The sequence below is a fragment of the Apostichopus japonicus genome, chromosome 9, assembly GCF_037975245.1.
Source record: "Apostichopus japonicus isolate 1M-3 chromosome 9, ASM3797524v1, whole genome shotgun sequence".
NCBI classification, from domain to species: domain Eukaryota; kingdom Metazoa; phylum Echinodermata; class Holothuroidea; order Aspidochirotida; family Stichopodidae; genus Apostichopus; species Apostichopus japonicus.
In genome coordinates this window covers 1,848,351-1,875,580 of record NC_092569.1, presented here as the reverse complement: position 1 = coordinate 1,875,580, position 27,230 = coordinate 1,848,351, and the positions used below count along the sequence as shown (strand labels likewise).

The following is a 27,230-nucleotide window of genomic DNA, read 5'->3' as shown; positions in this document are numbered from 1 at the left end:
ATCGTTAATTGGCGAGTAATTAAGGATATTTGCAGATAATGAGAAAAGTATCCACGACAAAATTCCACAATTAAAATTAATCGCATACAGTTCCCCCAAACCCACTAGTTTGAATTCAACCAATCAGAGATGCAGGTTTAGTTATGAGCCGTTGCTAAAAATAGATTCAAGACTTTGCGTTGGTACAACAAGGGAGTTGTTATGGAACTCCCTGGTACAACTGCCATATAGACTGTACACAAATCAAGCTTGGCGTTGTATTACGTATTGGTCAATGACGTTCGTAGTGTTTAAATATTCATATTATGGGCGAGGTTTATTGGGATCCCAACGGAAAATATCTTGGAGAGAAACAAAGTTGAAAGTTGCAAATTTTTCGACTTTTATGCCACCATTTGAAGTAAGATTTAAAAAGATAAGCTAGTTATGTATGTCGTTATGGCATAGTAGAGTCAGTGAGGTTAATAAATATCATAGAAAAGGACGCAAAGTGCTGCTGTAAGGCTTAATTGGTGATGACGTCAATATTCATCCATTATTTTATCAATTCTAATAACTGAACCAAAAAGTGTTATTTTAACCGCTTCATATACAAGCAACATATTCAGCACCGCTTATGGCAAGCCATGTGGGACAAACACTGCATAATATATCCGCGTATTAATTGGAATTTATACGCGTATTAATTGGAATATATACGCGTACATATTATTAGCCAATCATATGGCTTAAATATACCCGCGTATTAATTTGAATATATACACGTATTAATTCGAATATATACACGTATTAATTCGAATATATACACGTATTAATTCGATTATATATACATATTAATTCGAATATATACACGTATTAATTCGAATATATACACGTATTAAATAAAATACATATGGGGATTAAATCCAATACATGCACGGATTAATTAGAATATGCACATTTCCACTCTTGCTGTGTACATATACCAACGATAAATGTTTTGGCGGGCTCGCGAGATCGCTTCAAAAAGCGAAACTTTACACATGTAGGCTACAACACATGTATATTCGAATTAATACGCGTATATATTCGAATTAATACGCGGATATATTATGCAGTGTTTGTCCCACATGGCTTGCCGTAACCGCTGGATGACTTCGTACATGCATATTTCCTTGACAAGATTGTAACGCATTATATATGTTTCCCATTGGGTAAAGTGTTGTGTTGTTTATATACGAGGAACTGACCTTTAATGTGTTTGTGTAATTAGACTATATAAATGAGTTACTAAAATGGATAAACCTTATCTATTTTAAGGATCATTTCTCCAAAAACAAAGGTGTTTTTTTTTGGAGAAATACAACCTGCAAAGATAGCAGTGAAATGTTTTTAACATTTCTTTTCTTTCACAACATCCACCCTTCGGGCATGATATCGCATGTACAATACGTACGAGAATTCTCTTTGGGAATTGGCTAGAAATTATTGCAATAGAAATTTCTCTGGTTTTAGTTTCCAAACATCACTACGCCCGGTTTAATAGCCCTATGTCAAAATACTAATGAGATCAATAAACTCTATATCTTCAGTATGAGCACATCGTTCGTTTTTAACTTTGAAAAGTTTCATTATTGAAATGAACCAGCTTGGCGTTAAAAACTTATAAGTCAGCATTTTTTTTATTAATTGATCGCAAATCTTTTCATTTCGATTTCATAACATCAGCAGATTTGTCAGTGAATAAAAACATCAATATAGTTGACCTTAAAAACATATTGTTTAACTGTTAGACTTACAAAACATATGTTTCTAAAAAGCTAGATAACATATTGTTTCAAGGAAATCTTACACGACATTGTAAAACAAACAAAAAAGGCGTACAAGTGTTTACGTCAATGTTTTTGTACCGACGAAGGAGGAAAATTTACACATCTCCACTAAAAGTCAGTCGGGAATTGTACGGTGTTAGTCAATAGTGTGACTCACGTGGGCAGAGGGAATATCCCAAATATTGGTCAACGCACTATTTATAACATCTGACGTCAAGTATAGGCCTATATAGGCTATTGGGCCCTATTTCTAATTTCTAGAAATGGTCCGATTTAGTCTTGACATGAAAGGTATAATCTTTAAGAAATAAGAATGTTATCATAAGTTCGTAATTTGCTTTCTATGGCTCAATTACTCTAAATCTTGGCCGGTTACTTACTAATAATTCTTCTTATAGCCAGGCAAAACTATGTCAATTATGAATATGCAAATTCTTCTGCAGAACCTGAATGAAACCGACTTGTAGTAAGTCTATGATTCGCACTCATGCATATATTATAGTATATAATATAGTATAATATGGCTGTACTAACTATACTCGCCCACATAAATTTGTGTACTCGCAATAGAGGCAATGTTTGAAATCTAGTATATCTACAGTATAGTGCTTGGTACTCTTACTTGACCCTGTAGCCTTGTACTCGATTTTGTACTCACACCAAGGGGAATTGTACGGTGTACTCGCACTCATGAAGTTGTATACTCGTATATACTACAAGTCTGGTACTAAAGTATATACCGTACACCTTTGACATTTCCTCAGCAATTTAAGGCGCGCTAAAATAATAATAATAATTATAATAATAATAATAATAATAATAATAATAATCCACTTTGAGCAAACGTGCCCCAAATGATTGACACAAGTTGTCGTCAAATCACGACAATCCTCCCCCATCGAGAACTCCCCCTCCCCACCCCCCCCCCCCGCCCCACATACACACAGCTGTCTTCCTTATCCTATTTTGCAGTTGGGAGGGAAACCATCTCTAAGGCAGCAATATTTCACCGTCCAAATTGCATGCATACGTCGTGCAAATTTCTTTACACTAATATCCTGATTTATATACGCATACTATAGTGCATATGACCGACAGTCATTCTTTTCAAGTAGCAGTGTAAACGTCATCTTGAAATGAGGTTAAGTATAGCAATAAACTGATTTTGAAAAAGGTTGAGACTCAATTGAAACAAAACCTCCTTTTGGGGGGGGGGGGGGCGGGGGTGGGGTGGGAGTCTGTTAAACGGTTTTACCGTACCTATAGTGAATATAACTCACACAGTTTTCATCATTATATCATTGCAAATTAATCAGAACTATAAGGAACCCAACTCCTCTCTGGAGTTTTACCGTTACATCAATATTTGCAATGAAACTAAACTGGACTAGAAAGTCAAGCTAGACTGTAGCAGGATTCAGGATTTTAGTATCGACAATATTAATGCTGTACCGTAATATGTAGAGCAGATGCCTATATATTTCAACATGTGTATTTTCGAACACTTTCTTTGAAAGATAATTTATGCAGCTTAAAACTTATTACTTAAGTTCATCAAAATCCCACTAGGCATGGTAAATTGACAGGCATTAACTTACAAGAATCGAAACTATGTTAAAATTAATTTGGGTTGGATATAAAATTTTCGGCTTGGACTAAATAATGTATAATTCGCTAATAAAGAGCTGCCGATTGTTTTTATCCACAACAGTGTTTCTTGGATTAATTGGAATGAACCAGGTCCGTAGCCGGGCCGGGGTAAAGGGCAGACTTTTGCCCCCCTCCCCCTCCCCACCCTATATTATTCACAATTCATCATGTACAAAAACTTCAAGTGTTACCGCACGACACGAGTATTTTGCCCCTCCGTAAATTGTCGGTGCCCCCTTCAACTCAGCATTGCTATATACACAACGGGAAAAGAGCATGGAAATTTTGGGCTAGGTCTGGATTCGAGGCTATAATTATCCCCAATTATGCGTGAATATTTTTTTTGTGGGCCACGTGACTCCGATCAGCGTCAGGAGGAGTCATGCTATAGTTCCTGGTCTATAAGTTACACCAAATTACAACCAAATACATAGTAGCCTACCGTATATTGTGTAATTTGAACGGTGAGTTCGGTATATGTGACATCCAATTGTGACAAGGTCAACATTGTAAGCAACTTCTAGAGCGGGAACATTTACATTCAGCTTTAAAAATTAATTTTAAAAGTGTGTGTGTGGGAGGGAGGGGGGAGGTGGGGGAACTTGAAATACGTATTACACACATAGCCTACTTGATGTGAAAAGTTGATAGATAGCCGAATCACGTTATTTCTCTGCACTGTAAAGTCTTATACAATCAACGCAAATATATATCAAGTCATTGGTGAGACAGAATCAATCCGCGCATGCTGCTTTAACTTCGAGAGGTGATCCGCTCAAAATTATAGGAAATTCCCCACCCTTACTTCTATCATGGGAGTACCCAGTCAGAAGTGAAACTTTATGATAGTGTAGCTTTTAATACATCCTGAAAACAGAAACCCACCCATTCCGGGAAAGAGGTATAAACTTAACTCTCAAATTTCACTTTCAATAACGGTGTGATAACCATATTTATCCATCTATTTCGAATAACAAAAATTTGACACTTTTTAGAGGAAATCATAAATTTCTTCAGTTTAGATAGAGTACGGTATACATGTAAAGAGCTACTTTAGTATGGTCAATACGTGAAAAGGACGTGATTTATGAAAGTGCGACCATGTTTTATACTTTTGGCATATTCCCAGGATATCAGGTGCTACCCCACTACCCCCCCCCGTCCCCACCCCCAGCCAGTCTCAAATTAAAGGTATACACAAAAAGTTTCAAATGTCCCTGTAAGTTACCCTTTAAACTATTCCCATTCACTGACATCTATCTTACCCTTGTAAGAATAACTAGGTAAGGTTTAATATTCCTGCCCTGGGGACTCTCTGCTTTTCTTCAGGGCATTGCTACCTATGGTGAACGGCCACGGTGATGGGGGTTCAGCCAATGGGGTGGGGAAGGTTAAGGCAAGGGCGTAGGGACCGGGGGGCTGGGGGCGCCAGCCCCCAGTGAAAAATATGGGGGCGGAAGTATCGTTCCGCCCCCCCCCCCGCTCCACAAGTCAGAAAACCCCTGTTTCATTTCCAAATGAGAAAAAAATCTCATTTTGAAGCACCAAATTGCATCTAAGGCAATCTAAGGAAATTTAGTGTAAGTATACCAGAATACGGGAAAGGTTATTTGCCTTTCAGTCAAACAAAGTTTTTGCAAAGTTCATACACCAAAAAGTTGCCTGCACAGCCCAACTCTGCACGAAATATCTTATTTTCACTGAGGGTCGACCGAACGAAACTATACCGTGCGCTTAGCTGGTTACAGTCAAAACAGGGGGGAGCTGCTACTCTAGCAGCTCCCTGGTCAAAACGATGAAAAGGGTAAAACGGTGCCCATGAAATACCTCCATCCTCTCGAAAGTGATAAAAAATAAATTAACCACAAATTGACCTTGCATCTCATTATTTGACCAACATACTAACTACGTGTCACAATATTACCCACCGCTAGCCAAAACAGACGTCGAATTACTATCAATTATTTTGACTGTTTAATCTCCTCCTCTGGGGTTATCAAAATAAAGCAAAAAGAAAAAGAAAACAGAATCGAAAAAAAACCTTTGGTGACCTTGTTGTAAAGGTCACCCGTTAAGGCTACAACGACACAAGTGTGATAACGTCGTAACGAGTTTAACCTCAGCAGCAATTCGCTAAATTCCTCTTGGTTCTCCCCCCTTCTTCTTCTTTTTTATCTTTTTTTTTTTGGAACAGGTTTTTTCGTCAAAGATTTGTCCTTGTAGCAGGTTTTATCACTTGGCATGGAATGCAACAATGTGAACTATTCTCTTAGCAGATTCAGTGACTGCATCTTTCGACAATACGCCGTATGGTTAACGACGTCATTGCTATATCACAGCTCATTTGCATGCCAAGACATTTGTATCCGACAGTTGGGATTATACTGCCATCTTTCCCAGGGTACAGGATCCGCAAAAGCCCACGTGCCTTGTTAACATTTGATTATCAGGACATGTATGAAAGTGCCATTTTGGGCAGCCACTTCACCACCCCACCCTCACCCCAATCTCTGACCCCAGGGTAAACCATTCAAAGGCTGAAGTAGCTTCATGGTGCTTTCTCCTTATGTCTGGGGTCCGTGAATTTATATAAATACAGCAACGTTGTTGAAACTGAGGTATCGTGAAATTTTGTATATAGACCATTTCTTGTATAAAACTGAAATATGAAGTCACTTTATTGGCCACACTTTTGAGCAGGCTAGGATTGCTTTTGGATACCGCATATTAATATAGAGTATAACTAACTGTCACAAATATCGTAGAAAGAGTTAACATTTAGATACTTTTAAATTGCATCAGCCTATTGTACCGCATTTAAAGTTCGTACTAGTACCCACATCCTAGCATAGTTTCCTAGGCTGTATACATGTACTCGTTTTTAAGGATTTCTACTCGTAATCGGTCTAAAGGATTTCTACTGGCCACTCTTATTTGCTGAACTTTCGGCCTTCCCTTAAGATGGTTCCAGCTTCCGTATATTTTGAGGGTTTAAACTGATGACATTTAAAAATAAGATAATCCGAGCCGCTTTAGTTTTACCCACAGTAACAAAAGAGTTGTAACCTTTCGCCCTGTAGGTATCAAAATAACATTCATACTCCCTCCCCATACCACCCCCACCCACACCCAACCCCCACCATGTAGTACGTTTGGTAACGGATGGAGCTGTTCCAGTTCCTTGGGATAAATAAGTACAACTAACGCACCGTCGAAATTCGATATTGCAAAAACTGGTAATAGAAACTATAAAAACATTTCACATATGAGATCATTTCATTGATACACATTTGACTAAGTCTGACAATTGTCCGTTAGTGACTTTCATTGATATAATTGAATTTACAATATTTCATAATCATTTAGTTTCTATTTTTGTATGATGTTGCGGAATGTCGAGTACAACACTTTTTCTCATGTAGAACACTTTCTCTCATGTAGACATTTTCGCCGAGTTTCGAGAAGTTATCAAACGAAAGGTCAAATGACTGAAATCGGCTTCCCGTCATTTTAAATGCTATAGTTGTAAAACTACGTAACAGAGAACACATTGTGATGACCTCATTGACTTGCTGTAAGACTTCAGTACACATTAACCACATGACAGAGTGCTGTACAGCGGCATGTAGATCTGAGCATTGTGCCAAGTTGTTATGGAGACTACTTTTTCTCATATAAATATTACTGCATGGTCAACGATTTAGAAACGTTTCTTTCATCTTCTTCTTCTTCTACTACTCTCTTATATTTGTTTTCATACTTTTCTGGCTCTGTCGATCTTACATGAACGGTACCGGTAAATTTGGTTGTATAGTCGAAGTTAATCATATTATTTCTTTAGTTTGAAATTTAAACCAGGATAACATGGCGTGTGTGAAACACGACAAAAAGAGGATAAGGGGTAGGAAACACATAGGTATAGAGGGCAAGTCGACTGAATTAATTTTAAAAGTGAAATGAATATCTTTAATAGGGGGCGCTCAACGTCTATTTATTTGTATAAGCGCTTGAATTTGTAAGCCGATAAAAACTCACAATAATGTGTACTGATTCCTAAGATTCATATAAGAATCACTGATTCATAGGAATAAGAGGTGTAGCTTAGATTCAACTTCTGAAATGTTACTGATCATGAAAACATATCAGGAGGTGGTCGTGGCTGCTGTTATGTCCACTATGGGATGACGTCACAATGTTCATTTCACGGTTCACTGTTTGATCAGCTGTAACCTAAAAAAAAATCTCTTCGTCAAAACATGTTTTTAAAAATGGTTAAGCAGACAAGACCTTGTCGATATATAGTCAACAATTTCAAACGATAACCAAACAGTCCTTAATGTGAAGGTGATTCCTCGGTTCAATGCTAACACCAAATATTTCTTGCATAATGAGAGGATATTCTAGCATTGTCGAACGGCAAAAGAAAGTAATTTACCCCCAAAATTTAAATTTCATATCAAATCACGTATATATTGGATACGGGGTAAAGCAGTCTTGATGAAAGGCAACACAGAACTTAAGCAGTTACTTGTATATATTGAAAGAGACTGAACAATAACGTTATGTTCTGAGTATGATAACAGGCAGCTGCTGTAAGTTAAATTTACACAGGGTGTTTGGGTAGCTTCTACACAGTCTGACAGGGTACCCATTATGCTTTCGTTCCCCTTTCTTTCTTTTTTAAATTCTTTTCTGTTGCTGTTGTATTTCAGATATTAACTTAGTTTCGTGTTCGGTGGCCATGTTACTTGCGCTTGAGCTGTTTTATCTTCTTTTGAACACATAATCTACCGGATCCACATTTATATCTATATCATTTTCGGCAAGAGACACATGATTTATACTTTGCCGAGATGGCACACTTTCCATGGTACATATAATAGTAAATAGGCCACACGATGGATTGCTTTCAATCAACTTTTGGCGCTGTAAATTTTCGCTTAACTTCTTTGTCAGAATTATAATGATAAACGTTAGAACATTTCATCAACTTCCTTTAGGTTTCATGTGGGTTTTTGACCCGAAAACTAATTAGGGTATTGTCAAAAATTAATTTTTGTAGATAATAATCTTTTATATGGGCCTTTTAATAATGGGCATTGTTCATCAGTGGCTTGCCGGTCCGCGGCCTATATGAAAGCCTGACAGGTGTTTTCTATAATGGGCAATTCGTTCATCTTTTGTGTAGTATATGATCATAGTTAGGCCAGCTTTGAGGTTCACCTCCACTGTGTTCTTGTGCTGAAGTAGGTCGTTTATGTACCATGATTCAAGACCATTGAAGTCTACGCAGAAACAATCCAGGTATTGAATATATGTAATATATATACACATCGAGTGACAACGAAAGACCGTTTTGCAGTTTGTTGGATTATCAGAACAGAATCAACGGCTTGCAACATAATTATCATTGCGTTGTTGAATCAGAAACGTAACTTCTTCTTTTTTTTTAAAGAGAAGCAAATTCAACCGTCATCTCTATGGATCCATGATTTTAAACCTTGGATCCGTGGACCACTAGAGAGAGAGAGGGAGGGAGGTGGAGAGAGAGGGGGAGAGGTCATTTAGAGTCGAAAGGAACCTTGAATATTTTACTGAATATGTGGTATACACTCAGTCACCTCAGCCGCAGTTATTTACTATGACAAAGCTGAGGTTTCTTTTCATATTTTCAAAGACAATGTAAACAGTGTGCACACTGAAACCAACAGCATGTATAGTTAAGGTCATGTCGGAAACTTCAATATTTACATACAGTGTTTGCAAACTCCGTCTCTATTACAGAAAATTAAAACGTTGGAAATAATTGGTAAAAGAAAACTATTGGCATACGAGACTCGATGATGTCATAATTTGACTTGTTCTAGTCTTGTCTCATATTCAGCCCAGTGTATATATGAAGGAACGATGACAACGTGCTGAATATCTCTCATATTCACCTGATTGCTGCTGTTAGTGGCGTAGGAAGGTACTTTTGAGTGGGGGGGGGGGCTGAAGACTGATGGCCGACCTGGGGGAGGGGTCTAAGGGGAGGGGGTGTCCCCCTCCCCTTAGGAATTTTTTGCATTTCCAGGTGGCCTCAGATGCGATTTGGTGCAATATAGCACACTTCAACACCCACTCCATTTTGTAAACTTAATTTTGTATTTTCACCTGGCCTTAGATGCAATTTGGTGCTCCAAATGAGGTTTTTTTTCTCATTTGGAAATGAAAAAGGGGTTTTCTGACTTGCGAAGCGGGGGGCGGAATGATACTTCCGCCCTCCACATTTTTCACTGGGGGGGCTGGCGCCCCCCCAGCCCCCCCCCCCGGTTCCTACGCCCTTGGCTGCTGTAAATATGACATGCACATGATGGACATTAAATGGATCAGTTTAACGATAATAGTTTTACCTCGTACGGTCTAACTATATATTTTTTGGCGCGAATCATATAGAACGTCAACGCTCCAGTCGTTCAAAATGATCCAGTAAACCGATAGGTGAAATCCGTATTGTGTTATCGAATATGTATCATCGTCCATCGTCCAAAAATATGTTTACATAAGTGATTCATCAATTTTCGCAACGGACACATCGCCTGTTACATGGACAACTCTTTGAGAAAATCATCATATTAACTGCTCTTTTGGCGTTCCACAGAACATACATTACATGCACTGATAGAGTTACGGTAACAACAGTCTTTCCTTCGTAGCATACCGATATATTACCCTGTACCTTTCAGTGCCGGTGAAAAACTAGGGCAAGTGTTGGTTTTATACACGATAGTCAATTGTAAGGTGTTTTTCTTTACCATTCTTTAAGGAAGTACCGTAACCTATCTAACTAAAGCAAACATCTCACAGTCTCCATTTGTGCAGGATTTTTCTCAGACAATATCGTTCTATGAATTAGAAAACTAGTTAGTGTATTTTTTCTTCTAAGGACTCCACTTTAATGCCTGTTCTTTGACTGTATGTGCTTGTTGCAACTTGATATACACTCGGTTTCATTGCAAATAACAATGTGTTAATCAATACCACAGTGTAACGTGTGCAAAGAGTCTTAATATATTTAGCGCCCACATGATGTCAACCGCGTCGGTGGTGTAGTGGTTAGCATGGATGCCTTCCAAGCATTCGGCCCGGGTTCAATTCCCGGCCGTCGCAGAGTTTTTTTTTTTTTTTTAAATCTTTTATATAATTCTTTTTCTATTTTATCTTTTCATTTAAACATTTATTATTTAATTAGAAATAGGGGTGACGGCTAGGGGAACGTTGGCGTGTTGAAATCTAAATATAACAGGTTATTACAACCTGTTTGCTTAAAGAGGGAAAGGGAAAGGATACGTTAAGGATTTAATAACTCTCATTTGAATGATAATAACCACAATACGATATGTATACATTCTCCATCAGTCAAACAGGGAATTTCCATCTGGACTATCACTTTAAAAGTGATGAATTGTCGGTAGATTTTGAACATTTCGAAACATTTTAAATTCATGGAAACTTATCAGTCACAATGCGTTTTTGTTAATATTACATTAAGATTAAATTTATATCATGTAAACAGATAACCGTTCCATTTCTAACGCATGTGCAGGACCTTTCGTGGTCAACAGCGATTGTATTTTTAAATTTTTAACCAACGATATGATACAAAGATGAATATGCTTGTACACAAGGCTCACACAGAGTCCTTTGGCCACATTTATAAGCTTTTCTAGACAACTAGCAGCGTATATATTCCCACAAAGTTCAAAATCAAAATTTAATTGCACACTTGGCGAGAACACTATAGTTTTGTCCCCATATGATTGATTCCTTCCCCCCTTTTTCTTTGTATAAATGTTTAAGAAAAATAATAATATCAACTGACCCAGACAAATATTATAATTTGCCCAAGGTCAACAGACACTAACCTCGGCTTATGAGGGATTGTGAGTTACAAGTCTGAATTTATTAACCGAAGTATGAACTTTGCGTCATTACTCCAAAATGCCCCCAAAGTGACCTCTTAAGATGATCTCGTCAGACAGGTTGTGATGAAAGTTGAACTTCTCTCAATTAAGACAGTAAAGGCACCGAAGCCTTATATAGGAAGGCTACAGTATCCATAGATACTTAGATTGTAGTAGAGTCTACATTAAACGATACTTTATGGAACAACCTAAGAAAATAAAAAATAAATAAAAAATTATATATGCTAAAAAGTTTAGTCATACATAGGCCCGTGACCAGGCTGGGCGTTCGGACGCCCCTCATGTGCAAACGACTGCCTCCTTCCCTCCCATTCCCACCCCCCCCCCCCTCTCCATTTGTACCACCACCATCTGCGCAAAGTCTTTGTATGATATTCTATGATATATCAGCGTAACTCATGTGACGATGGTATTAATGTTTTGCTGCATGACTGAACGACAAACTGCTAGGTCCGTCTATACAGATGATGCGCGTTTGCGTCGTATCACATGTCATGACCCGAAAGTGCGATTGACGCATACGCAGTTGAAATCAGACGAAGCCACCGTATTGTAACGCGTGATTTCTGTTTAACGAAGTTAACTAAAATCAACCAAAGGTTACGGCTTTCGATTATTTATTGTCTGCGATAAGAAACACTCGGTTAAAATGTTATTCTTTTCTCAAATTAGCTAATTAGCAATTTTTTTAATTAAACGTATAATTCGATTCTGACGATACTGTCGCCAGGGAAGTTTGGTTACATTAGTGTTCATAATATCCGTTATTGCTGGATCTCAAAGCAGGTGATTTTGGTCGTACGCTCTCTCAGTTATGTTCGGACACATAAACTCACATGTCTCTACAAGTCATCATATACCTTATTTAGTCAAGTTTAATTTTCGAATAATAAATTGAGGATTAAAATGTTTTGAAGTTTAAAAAACAAGTTTTAAATCATTTTCAGAGAATCCAATCGAATTCTTCCAATATTTCATTTTTCGTGAATAACAAAAACCTCTTAAAAGGGTGGGTGTGTCTCCATTGCTGAACTAAAAATTATATATCTTTTTTACGTAATATTTTGTAACAAACTCAAAAAGTCAAATTGACACAATATTGGCAGCAGGTGATAATTTTCTTTGTAATAATTTTTTTTTGCATTTGCGTTGCTCTTAATCATTTCCGTTCTTATCGAATTACGAACCAAAACATTGAAAAATATAGTAATTTAAACAAAAACAAAAACCCGTCTCATTCATTCCTTCACTTCTCTTTAAAAGCATTTTCTTTGTGACGTCACAATTTTGGTTAATGTAAGTGTTTACTCTTTATACAAAACTTACAATTTTTTATCATTTCAAGTATAAAGTCATCGCTACTTATTTTCTCATTTGTTGGTATTGTGACGTCATCAGCTGGAATACTGTTTTTGTCTAAGCAGAGATCATGTGCTTTTTGCTTTTGTTTGTTCAGCATAGATTTCCAGTAACTGAATATCATATTTCTTTTGTCGAAGATTCAAAGGGTTAAATCTCCCATTCATCCTCCCACACGAACATAGGCAGATAAAATGACTGAGTTTTGGTGTAAATATTTACCTGTTTGATGTTCGTGGCGGCTGAAGGACTACTCATGTATACACCTTTAGCTATAGTTAAAGCGTACTCCATCACTGTCACATTACAGACATATAGTATATGTATGGTATGTATAGTATGTGTATGGCGCAGGCGACCGTATACTGGCACATACGAGCCAACGCACATTCTCATTTAGTGTCTGTCTACGGAGCACTTGCAGTGCCATCATACATGTACCAGATACACAGAAATCGAGGAATTATCAAGTATGTCAATAGATCTTGTCTCGGTGTCGAATTCGTGAACTTAACTGCAAGTGTCAACCATATTATCATCTATATTTAAGTGGCAATATATACATCTGTACTTGTTAAGTCTATGTATCGTATAGGTCGATATATCGCATAGGTCGATACATGGTTTAAGGCGATATATTGATGAAACCTATTTAAATGTAACATGTATACGTGCGCCAAAAACTAAACGGTCGAAAATCCTTCAAAATTGTTTAATATATATTGCACACATGCACAAAAAACAAAAGCGAACACCATTTTCCATCCAAGCACGCTTCAATTGTAAAACTCTCTCTCAGTGGAGGGGATACCTTTAACCTTAAACCCTCCACGGACGACATAACATATTAGGCCTGTTAAAAAAGCCAAATTGACAAAGCTGATAGATACGTTAATGTTATACTTTTACAAAAGTTTACGCCATCTCCCTGTCAGTCAGTATTCAAGATTGCCTTATGTTAGCATTACTGTTAACTGGCAGTTGTCATTTAATAAATGAATTAATTAATAAATGACAGCATATACCATTTGATAAATATACAACGCTTATAACTTTCGTATTTTATATACCAACAATTTTCGTGTACTCCTTTGTTTGTATAAATTTCAAAGTTACATATTTATTCATCGCACTTATATATTTATTCATCTCACTTTTAAGTCGCATCCAGGTAAGTTGTGTAGCTTTCTGTTACCGTGGAAACAGACATGAGTCACCCGCCATCTAACCGTATCCTTCATCAACTCTGCAAGAGATTATATTTCTGACAGTTATCGAACATCTTGAGACGGCCAAATTTGAGCGCTCTCGAGAGGCGGTGTAAAGTATGTATTTAAAGGGCTGCTCCTTAACACTATATCAAATGCAATAAACACATGATTAGTTAGAGTTAGTTTTCTTGAGAAACCGATGACATTTCCTCGTCCAAAGACATTCACAACAATTACTATTTTTATGTTATAGATTTTATGATGTTATTTGCGAGACCAAAGCAGGCTTGGGGAAATCTAATTATGACGTCACAGATATCGTTCTCGTTCATTGGTCTAAATTCATTACTTGTGTGTTTACTATGTGTCTACGTTCGTACTCGTAAATTCGGATTTTCATTTTTGGCTAAGATCATGTGCATAGTATTTTTCCTCTTCAGATATGCATGTAAACGCAATAGATCGCTCAAAAACGCGTTCATGTGTGGGATCTATTCCCTTCGAAGGGACTCGTGATACCCCACTTGATGTATAACACCGTCATGAACTCATGATCACTCAATTATATAATCTCGATGTAAGGGCACTGGGGTTGAGAGTGGATCAAGTTGTTTGGTTTTCGTGGCCAGGCTCTATATCTTGCGTGACTTTTCTTAAAAAGGGGTATAGATACTTACTTACTAGAGCAAAATTATAACAGACGGAATTCTACCTGTACTCGTACTCATACTGTTGTACTCGTACATATATTGTTGTACTCATACTCTTGCCGTTGTAATCGTACTCATGATGTTGTACTCGTACTCATGCTAATGTACTCGTTCTCATGCTGTTGCATTTGTACTTACGCTGTTGTACTCGTTCTCATACTGTTGTACTCGTACTCATATTGTTGTATTCGTACCCATACTGTTGCACTCGTACTCATACTGTTGTACTCTACCCATACTGATGTGTACTGGTATTCACGCTGTTGTTCTCAAACTCATACTGTTGTACTCGAAATCATACTGTTGTACTCGTACTCACGCTGTCGTACAGGCTCGTACCAGTACTGTTGTACTCGTCCTACAAGTCTGCTATACACACCCTTTAAATGTGTAATTCCCTTGCGCACAGTTGAAGCCAATGTCATCTACCATTAGCCCTGCAGCACTCGATGAGCTTTCACTCGTCTCCATAGATAACATACACAACTCACACATGCCGTAGTTAATTATAACATACGCGACATTCATCATATGACTTGATCTTAATCATTTGACGTAACGTTTCATTCATAAAAAGCAAATACTACGAGCGATGGGTCTACAACATATTTATACTTCACATAATCGAGTCAAGATTTATAACCAGTTTGATACATAACAAGAAGAGGGAAAAGAATGTATACGTTCTCTCCTTCAAATAGTTGAAATAAACCAGCCAGAGAACTTAAAATATGACAACTAACATAAATATATCGTTTATAGCAGCCCCATGCTGTTTATGTTCAGTGTGTGAAACATACGGACGGACGGTAGATATGCCAACAGCTGGGAATTCAGCCGTCTGGCAGATTTCGTTTCACACATTTGTGAATATTCATATATTTAAGTAATTCTATCAGTTTATTTCTATAGTACTGTACATTCTTCCATGCACATGATATAATAACGATTCTAGAACACAAATAGTATAGTACATACGCAGCAAGTATCAGCAGCTGAGAACTGAACTGCATGACAGATTCCATTCATACGTCACACAGTAACGATAATGAATATTCATATATTAGCGTTATTCTATCGGATCAATTCTAGTATATTCCTCCATGCACATGATAGGTGAACGGTGCTAGAACACATAGTACATAGCAAGTCTGTCAACAGATGATAACGCATCGGCCTAATTGATTGTATTTAACACACTGATGAAGTTTTATGAATATTCATATATCAGAGTAATTCTATCAGTTCTTTTCTAGTACATGTATGTTCGTCCGTGCTGCGCATGCCTGAGATGAGAAGAATGATTCTAGAACACATAGTGCAGTATAGGCCTTCATAGCAATATGTCAACAGCTGAGAACTAAGCAGCGCGCCGGACAGATTACATTGTACACTAATGAATATTGTGTAAAAGTAAGTTGGCCTGACGTTTCGATCCTAGCAGGATCTACTTATAATCCCCTTTCATCCATCTCATTGTGTTCACCGTGCTCATTAACCTGTCTGTATTCTGTGCGTGTTTTTGTCCCCTCTGTTACTGTAACTTGTCATTTAGCCTCTGAAGAAGATCCTGCTAGGATCGAAACGTCAGGCCAACTTACTTTTACACATTCTATTACACAGGCTCTCTAGTGGATAAGCAGTTTGCTAAGTTTTATTTTATTTTGACTAATGAATATTCATAGACCTATGTAATTGTAATTCCACACCTTATTATCACAGTTTCGCTTAATATTGCAACTTACAAGAGAATTACGGAAAGAAAATACATTTCCATGAACGAATGAACGTATATCCTTCACAAACAATGGATATTTGCGAGCGGAAATCTTCATCATGGATAATGAGGTAAATTCTATATATCAGTTCATTTCAAGCATATTCTTCAACGACGCATGCGTATGGGATTGCAATGAACCTGGAACACACACTATAGTATATAAAAGTTACGGTTGACTTAGTTCATTGAGATAAAACCTAAGGACAACAATGCACTAAGACCTTTCCATTGAATGACAGCGTTTTCATTTACTGTTTCTCCCTCTTTTATATTTGTTGTTTGTTTTGTTGTTTGTTTTGTTGTTTGTTTTCTAATGTCTTTATTGAAGCATTGTCACATTTCTTTGCATAAATAACGTTTTTCAGTCAAGTTAATGTCATGAAGATATGCATCACATAATGACTGTATTGTGTCCCACGCTTCTTACATCTTATCAAACGAATATACAACCCTAACAACACAGGCGTCAAATGAGAAAGTTTGTGGGAACTACTTTACAGATTAAGGAGCCGGGGAATGGGGGGGGGGGGGTGTTGCATAAATATTTAATCCACTCCAAATTAATTGGCTATATTCAGTTACAAGTCATAGCCGTCTGCCAAAATAAACAACACTATAGGCATATTATTATATCGCACACGTGGGAGACATACCGCTAATACACGCTTATATATATAACGTCGTATATTCCACAACTTGACCGAGTATATATGCAGGTTAAAAACGACTGCCGCAAAAAATACAACTTCAGATCCTCAAGGATGGCTGTTTTAATGAAAGAACTTACAAGATGGAGCTTAATTGTTGCTCAAAGTGAATTTTTTGGGGTCGAATCGTCAGATTTTCCAACACTACCGAGTATCGCTAAAGTAGGTTAACAATTACTCAATCTAAGACACTCTCTGCAAGTTGTTATTTTCTTGCCTTACCAAGTGACCATGAATCGAGGAAGTGATTAATTAATCAATCGGTTCTTTGATTCGGAAATTGGCGTCACCCAGACACTTTTATATTTACTTTTATATAATATTAAGTACATACTATAGCTAATGAGCTGTTTCGCTCTAGTATTGGTAGAGTAAATCACATGCAATCAATCTGTTTTAAAACTTCAAAGTTAATTGCGTTCCTAAAAATAATACTTCAGCTGAAGTAACCGCAAGCATTCTGTGATAATATTATCTGCGATAAATAAATGCATGAACGGTCGCCCACCTTCTTGCGTTACCGTTTCAAAAATTGTAGTTTTCAGTTTATCCAGGGTCATTTTGAGGCACATTTAAACTATTAATATAGGTCTGTAGTTAGGTCTAAACGCAATGTATATACTAATAACTACATTCGTATTTTGATGTATGGTTTAACCTAGGGGGAAGGGTTACACCCCATCCCACCCATTAGCCTGACCCGCACCTGTTCATCAAAACTCCTTTAGGTAGTGGGATTATCACAAAAATAGTACAGTACAGTACCACAAAGATCTCGTTAATACCGTGCACCAGATATATTTTATTAGCATTTCAATCAGTTGAAGATTAGGTTTGTAGATTAGACCTTTATTTCTATTGCTTCAGCCATCTTCTAATCTGAAGTATGTTTATATATAGTCTGACATGCCATCCTTTACTGCACATATAAAGTGCACTTTGCAACGCAGCCCTTGTAATTTAAAAACCACATCATATATTCCAAACACGGGGTCTTCGAAAGAGCCATCAAGGGTCGGGTACGGGGACAATCCTGTCACCTGGCCTCTTCATGTTTCCTTAAATATATTTTGAAATGGGCATACACTTCTCTTCATCTGCGGGACCCTTATTTACCCAGGGTTGAAGACCCTGGGCAACCCCCTCCCCAACTCCCTTCCCTCAGATCTGTCTAGACGAATAAAGAGTGCACTTGGTTTTTTTTCATCGTGTTGTCTTTTATAGCCATCTACATGATGCAGGTTAAGGGAACTATGTATAGAATTCTAAAGAAGGAAACATAGTTTAATGACACCAAAATTCACTGAAAGCTGCCTTCCTCAGTTTATGTCACCATAGCAACTTGTAAACACTAAGCTGGTCACAAAAGTATAGATATCAAGCAATCGGGTATTAAAAATCCATTATAGATATTTGGAGAAAGTGTTTTATCCATTTGTTAACATTTTGTCGCCGTTTTAGCATATCTAGCCGATTTCTTTTTCTTGGAGGGAGGGGGTGGGGGGGGGCTCATATATTTCTTTAATGATGATTGTACTTGCGTTGTTTACTTCTGATTGGAGTTTTACTATATACAGCTTGGCTCCCATTATCTGATCACCAGAGAGCCTCCGTGTAGTCCTTTTTGAAAATGTAAAGATAAATTCTAAACGGATCGTATAGTTCAATCCATGCTATTAAAATACCAATCACCTGATTGGGATAGAAGAAGACGGTTTGTTGTTTATATTTATATGTCAGTACCAGAAGTAATCCAAGTGTCGGAAGATAAAATAAATTAAGCCTTGACTAATGTAAGTCTTATTTCTCGGAAAATAAAATTACTGTAGGAATTTCTGACCGAGGTGTGACTATATAGGCTAATACAACTTTCACACACAAAAAAAAAAAGAAAAAAAAAAGAGCGATATGGAGAATAAGTCCCCAGGTAACGTAAAGGTCAACGCAGCTGATTGTTTGTAACGTTCCCCCTCCACCACTACACCACCCCGCCCCCCCCCTTCCCCAAGGCAAACAAAAGAAAACTGTATGATTGCCGTAACTAATTGGGGTTTAAACAAAATTCTTATTCTATAGACCCCTCTATATGTTATAATTCAGACCTCTCGGAGGTTTATGTACATCCAGGGGCGCAACCACGTATAATTCCGGGGTGGAGTGGAGGAGGAGAGAGGGAGATTACATAATCCTCGTGTACAGTACATTAAGATATAACAAGTAGACGGGTACAACCTAAACGGTCTAAAGTTCTGTAACATTGTTTCAAAAGTTGTAAAATATAGCACAATTTTGCATTTATAAGCACCCTCAGCCATTTAACCAAAATTTTTCAAAGCAAAGTCGACACCCCCTTTCCTTAGACCCCTATATATATATTTATCAATAAATTTAAATCATCCACAGAAGATGACCTTGTGGTCATCTTCTTGTATTTGACCTTGTCGATTGGAATTACTAGTATAGAAAGGAAGCGAGCCGGCAATACACTAAATGAAGGCAAATATTTTGCCAATTATTGTTTGGTTTTCTTTGATTCTTTGTTTCTTTGTTTATATTGTTTGTTTACTTCCTTGTTTGTTTGTATGTTCTTCGATCGTGACTGAAGTGAATTTGCCACAAAAAAAAATCATGTCAAGAATGTCTGTGTAGTTTAGAGAGCACTCCGTACCCACGGAGAGGACGAGTTTAACACCCGAAGAGGATTTTAATTACGGCAAGACGGCAAATTCATGAAAACTTAATGAAGTTTCCTGGAAGAAATAATCGGAATGGCTGGTGAATTGGAGGTTCACATTAAACATGACACGTGATTGATATTTGTCTAAAAATAAAATATGCACTCAATGTGAAATGTCAAAAGTAGTGCACATTATTTGTCATATTATTTATTATTAGTTTCATTATATATTCGTTCCTTGGTATATAGGACACAAATTTTTATGGACCAAAGGCAAAATCCACCAAGGTGTTCTTACAAAGATTGATACGGGGTTGACTTCCCAGTCAGTATAATCTACTGTGCAACTTGTATTAGCTAAAGTAAAACAAATCCCTCAGTGCAAAACGCAAATGCAATATGTAATGATTATGCATATAGTAAAACTGGTTTTAGTTCGTAACGTTTGTGACGTCAACACACCTGTGTTTGATATCTCCTATTCAGTGACTTTCAAGTGACTAATATACTAAAACTAACAATAATCAGCCTGAGTTATTTTTACGGCGCTTAAGCGACCACAAATGTGGGAGAAACCCTCAAGGTCTTATGGATTACAACTTACACGTCGGGTGGCTACCAATTCAACATTTTAACTCAAATTTGGAATCTTTTAAATTCAGAAAGTCGTTTCAGATGGGAAAACCGTAGATTGCTCTTGAATGAAAAACCCACCTTACTATGTGACCCGGCCGGGTATCGAACCCGGATATCTCCCGATTGCGGAAGCCTCATTGCTTCAAATGCTACCGCCTTTATCCACTAGGCCACAGCACCGGTATACTATATACTCAGCACGGGTCAAAGTAGTTCCCTATCATGTAACTTACTGTAAGCCTAACCTAATTTGCATAATTACAAACCACTAGACGAAAATTGGTATTTGGTCAAGAAACTATGCTATAGTGACATGTACCTAAAAAAAATAATTCACAAGCCTTGCCATGGACTACTGAACTCCGGATACGTGGTGCTGTACACATTATAATGGTGGTATAGTAAAATATAATAATAATAAAAAAATACAAAAACTAGGCTTCAAATCTCCTTTACTATTTCCATGATAAATATAAGTGGTCAAGTCGAGGTCTTTTCTGCAGTCTAATTCAACAACAAATTTCTCTACTTTTTACTATAAATGGCGCCGGAGGAACACAAAAGGACCGATTCCGTATAACCAAACAAGATGAAGTTGAAAGATTATCTTAAAACAACGAATTAATGCATCGAACTTCTTTTTATCCCAAAAGCCCCCCCCTCGCCCCATCCCCACCCCTCCTGCACCCTCTATAAAGAAAAAAAGTGAACGAAATTCCTGTTTGATATGTCTCTGCTTGTGTGTTACCTCTGTAGTTTAGTTGCTTGCTATTAATTTGACTGGGGCGTCGCTCATGTCCGAGGGTTTTCTTTTTTGGCAGGGGGTGAGGGGGTAGATCATTTCAGCCCTATATCCCCCCTTCCCAATTTGACTCACCCTAAGCTGTCAATATAAGAACCCTTAAAATAAACCTCTATACTAAAACTGATATTTGAACACACTGCGTCATGACAAAGGCACCATTGCCAGTAACTTTTATTTGTGTGTTAATATCACTCTGATGATATATATACATACAACATCGTCTTTTGCGTCGCTATGCATGTCCGTATAACTACATAATTACATACATTGGCGTATAAATTAACTTTCTTAATAAATTATAGCTACGCGAATAGCTTTGTAATCAACCATAAGAAATTTAATTAGATCCAATGATTTATTCTACAGACTTATACCGATACTAAGCCACAATAGCTTATGGTAATACAGTGGGTAAAAAAAAACTAAAAAAAAAAACGAAGATATACACATGGATATCTTACCAGCAATTATTGCGCCCCACCAGATAAGCCGTATACAAGGCCTATTAATGACATTACTAAAGTAAGCGAATTCTTAGTTAACTGTCCGAAGCTTTTAAACAAAGCCGAATTATAGTCGGTCAGTGGTGATTAGTGGTAATAAAAACCGTTGTTTGATGTTTATGTTGAATACAACATGGAAGATGGGGGGGGGGGATTTATTTGCATATCTTGGGGTCGGGCCGGTATAGGAAACAACTTGATAACCGTGAGAAAATCGTATTGGCCGTGTGACATTGTAAAACCGTTATTGGGTTGCCAATGCTCTTTTCTGCAACCAATTAGACGGGCGAAAAATACAAATGGGGAATAAATGTAATGAGAATCGGTTATTTCCGGGTTTTTTGTTTCAAACTCGAAAAAAAAGACAAATGGGTACAGATGTCACATGATGTGGTCATCGTAACAATGACCATGTCACCCTCCTCGCCTCCGCTCCCGTCTTCACATGTACGGTGACGTTCTCATTCCAACCACTTTCACTATTATCAGACATGAAGTTCGTTGGATTGCATTATTACAGAAGGTTGCACTATTATACTTCTATATTTACCAAAACATACCGCCGATTAACCTACAAATATCCGGAATAAGATAACATTTATGTATCTCTGTTAAGCAGTACAAATAAACAGCATATCTTGCAATGGATGATTTACAGAATGCGCATGCGCGCTTCGTTGTTCAACTGCCCTCATATGTTCCACTATGTATACAGCATGCTGTATAATGCGCAAAAGTATGACGTCACTGACGCGTGACGACATTAGCCGAACATCTTAAAAACAGCAATTGCAGGGGGGGTGGGGCGGGGGGGGGGTTCACTCCGCTTTAAGAATTATTCCATGCAGCGTACACGACAATGTGTGTAGCAAAACAAAAACATATTTCTAAGCTCTTGCTAAGAGTTTCGATGGTTTCATTCAGCTAAACGAATTACTTCGGATAAAACATATAACAACATTATCAATACAACGTGTTCTATGCTCCTATAAAACAGCCTTCGTGGTTTTAATTAGCTTCCCGTATCACGAAACAGCATTTAAACAACAGTGACAGTAGTCTGCCCCTTTGAAAAAAATTTATTTTTAGTTTGGTCTCAAATTTCTGGCAAGGCTTTCTTTTTTCTTATTTGGAGGGGAAAAAATAACTATTTTAGTCACAAATAAGACAAGACACGTAATTCCTCTGTAGACTTCTTTTACCAAAGCATAGTTAATAAGGATTACGTCAGAGGTGATTGCAATCACGGAGCGTAATAAGTGCCATGTTCTAGTACGGGTACTATGTACATTTCGTCGCTCAGACGTATATTCATATTAGTGATGTTAATCAACATAAAACAGTAAAATAGCTATTTTCAAAATTCTGGTCCTTTTCCGTCATCCATATTGGAATCAAAGAATAGATCACGAATCAAGAGTGAACAACAAATTTGCGTTGTCATGGGGATCGAAGTATTGAAATGTGACTGGCAATACTGCAATGAGGACCCCTTTAAGAAAATCTCTTCAGGTCAAAAAAAATTCCTTTTATATTTCGTAGACTATTAAACTAACCTGCTATAACTCCATAAATGTAATTCTATACCATACTTCAGTTTTTGAGAAATTACCCTTTTAAACAAGTGAAGTTCACCGATTAAAAGCGACTGGGCTGTCTAGTCTAATGTGAATCTCTAGAAAACATCAATAACTATAGAAAGATAACTACAACATCCAAGTTTGTACTCTTGGACTGTTACATATCAAGACTAAAACACTGCAATGAGGGGGGGGGGGGGTTCCCTTTAAATGATCTCTTCAGGTAAAACTGTAACTTTTCATACGTCGTATAGACTATTAAACTACACTGCTATAACTTCATAAAAGAAAATTCTATACAACACTCAGTCAGTTTTTAGAAATAACCCTTTTAAAAACAAGTGAAGTTCATCAATTAAAGCGACTGGGCTGTTTAGTCTAAATTTGTGAATATCTTGAAAACCTCAATAGCTATATGGAAAGAAAACTGCATCATCCAAGTTTGAATTCTTCGACAGTGACATATATCAATGCTAAAATTCGACCTACTAAAGTCGACGCGCTTTTACAGTATCATATATGGATTCGTTTAACTACAAGCCGTATACACCATTGATTGACATATCAAACCAAATTTATATATTTGTCTAAACTCCTTTGAATTGGTATTCGGTGGTCTATTCAGCTCCACCAACCAAGCTTACTTCCTCACAACGGAGATAGTTTGAAGTAAAGTATAAAAGCACCGTTGTTGTTCATTGGGCCATAGCAAACCAAATATGCGAAGAACTGCACTGTCATTCGAAAACTCACAGCTATCATCGCTCAAATCGTTCTATGACACGAATTTTTGTTAACGTTTAAGATATCAGTTATATAAATGAACCTATAGTACGCTCTGGTTGGGAGTGATTTCACGATACATAGCCGCCCCTACCCTCACATCCCCCTCTCCCATTGCCCTCTCCAATACCAAAGAGGTATATATTCCCTATATCTTTCCATGCACTTAGATGCCAGTAACATATCTTCTAAGATGTTATCTCCCATCCACTACGAAGATATATAGTTTATATCGTCAATGTTCAACTTAGTATAGATATTACAAGAATGTTGCGGTTTTCAATGTAAGCGAAAGACATTGTTTGTTTTTAGTGTTCTCTATGCTTACATGAAGTATGTTCTGTATGAACTATGAACGATATGACGAGTCAACGATAAGTATGTTCGTCGGCAGTCATGTTTATAATGACGCCTGAACATTCCAACATATATATGTTCGGAGAGATAAATGGCACAGAACATGTTGTCACCAACAATAACATAGATGATATACACATGATAATCATGTACAAAGAGTCTCACGGTGAATTTATTGTCTTTGTGACTCTCGAGTCTGTTCCAACGGGTCGGATTCCCGAGGAAACATATTTCGCCGAGCCCATTTCTTATAATGATTTCATCATTTTTGCAATCAAATTTTTATTACGAAAACGAGAAAACAATTATTTCTATCCCATATTTTTTCCAGGCACCCTTTTTGACACACCCCCCCCCCCACCCCTCTCTGATCAGGACTGCTCTGTTCTTTCTCCATGTTCTTTGTTGGTATATATTGGCTATTTCTTTTTCATTCTTTCTTCATTGCACAGCTTTTAAAGTGATATGCCGATAGTAGACAATATGTCACTCATGTGAAGATTAGGGCCCCATTCAACACTGTGAGTTGGAAACTCCATCTTGATATCGTGTTCCTAACACTTATATAGCACAGTTGTTTGAAAGTTTCAAATAGTTTGGACTCATACAAACGCCCTCAATAATTCAAAGTCACGTGCCCCTTGAAAATTGAGCCCCCCCCCCTCCCCAATTCCCAAATTGCCCCGAACCTCCACCAGACTAAACCATAATTAATCATCATCATTAACTGTCACAAACAAGTGTTTTGTGGTGAGGAGCAAAAACAAGTGATAAAGTCTGTCGTGTACAGATGTTATGTTCTTAAACATATCAGACGCTGCGTAGTTAATAAATAATTATCAGAGATTTTTCTTATACCTTCAGTGTAGATCGATCAATAAACAAAATATTTACTTATCTTACTTATCTGAAACTGTGGTTATATATTCTAGTCGCTTATCGCTACACCAAATTTGTGGTCAACAGATAAAAAAAAAATATATAAATTATAGGTAAACATCTTTGGTATATATATACGCAATGAAATGGCTTGTTTTATAAGCAGTGTTCCGTCGTTATATCAGGGAACATAATTACAACAGCCAACAAAGTTTAATCGTCATGTTTGGTGAATAGTGGATACCACTGGTGCCTTACGACGAAGAAAAACATCCTCGTTTATAATTTAGATCGATGTTATCTATAAGAGCAGTGGCGTCTGAACCAAATGTTGGGTCCCTGGGACAATTATATCAATAGGTCCCCTTTTATAATTGTTCATAATTCCATTTATATTATGAAAATGAGAATATTTGTCGTGGCCTCCTTATTGACCCCGGGACCGGAGCTATTGTTCCCCTACATACACTTCCCCTGCCCGAACCATAATGGGGATAACTTTCGGTATTGGAGGAACACCCCCATATCATGGGTGGGCAACAAGTCTTATCTTACTTTACTCTCATATCGTGGTTTACAGGGTAGTATACATGTTACATCCCCACCCCAATATCCTTCTCCCCATCTCTTCACAAAGTATGTATTTGTACTGTCATATTTAAATTGCATGTCTCTTCTCCAAGTTCATGTGTAACATATTGTAAATGTTGCTGCATCTGATTTCATCACAAAAAACACATGCAGGTTCTCTGCAGCCGGCGACCTTTTTTTCCCATTGAATTCCTCAAATTGCTAATCAATTGAACCATTACTTTGCTTCTTTTCTTTGACTAAAAGACTAAAAACCCGTAGTTAGAATTTACGCGTATATTCACTTTTTCGTCAGACTTGTGTACACAATAATTATTGTCTGCCACAGCTGTTGCATGCCTCCTTGTTCGAGTCAATGTCCACACCCCCGTCGCCATAATAGATTAGCCTATTTAATCTATTGTTGCTTCTTTTGATTCGGGTATGTGGGTGATAATGCAAACGGGGTGGGAACTACAACAGCTGATAATCCTAATTGTTGGGGTACGCTGACGCGAGTATATCGTACGTATATATATATATACATTATAGTGTATGCGATTAGGATATCTGCTTTATTTCGCAAGTTCTGTTATCTGCAGTACCAACGAATACAATGATAAGCCGCTCGGGTTTTGTCGTAAAGTAAAGAATCTTCCTTTGGCCAAGTACTATTGTGTTGTAATCTCTTAGATAAGGTAGTTACTCTCTTAATGAGCAACCCTAGAGTGTTAACACCCCGTGAGCACTCAGCTTTTGTACTATATCGTAAAATGTGTACAGTATTTCGTAGAGATTTCAGATTAAAAAAGCAGATGTTAACACCAATTATCTCCATATCAAATAAATGGATGCAAAATAAAGCATAAAATAAAATAGCAAAATGAATAAACTGACCTTGTTCACACGGTGGCTTTTCGAAGAAGTTGCGCAGCTGGTAGAAGTTAAGTGTGGAATATACCTTTTCATCGTAACATCTTTTTTATCTTCATTTCATCTGCAGGATAGAAAGAAAAATATATAGAAGCTTCTTAGTCATTCGTCGACTGAGAACCCCCCTCTCACCCCCCCCCCGCCCCCTTCTCAAAGCTTGTGAGGACTATATATGACAACCTGTAGTGTATGTTCGACCGACGAGCCTAATAAATTGAAGTTAGGGAGGGAGCCTTTTCGTGATGCGTGAGACATAAAATTGCCTCAATTAAGCTGTATATGTTGTTGACCTGCCTCTTCTATTGCACCCCTCCG

The 27,230-nt window shown here is 37.5% G+C and overlaps 1 protein-coding gene across 3 annotated transcripts in view; it reads right to left on the bottom strand.

Annotated features, from left to right (window-relative positions):
* Positions 1-26,979, bottom strand: part of LOC139974373 (tRNA dimethylallyltransferase-like) — a 121,183-nt gene extending 94,204 nt beyond the window's left edge. For all 3 annotated transcript variants that reach the window (XM_071981479.1, XM_071981483.1, XM_071981480.1), the window contains exon 1: positions 26,880-26,979. The gene's annotated coding sequence lies outside the window, so the exon portion shown is untranslated. The remainder of the gene's footprint in view (positions 1-26,879) is intronic.
* Positions 26,980-27,230: the final 251 nt, after the last annotated feature.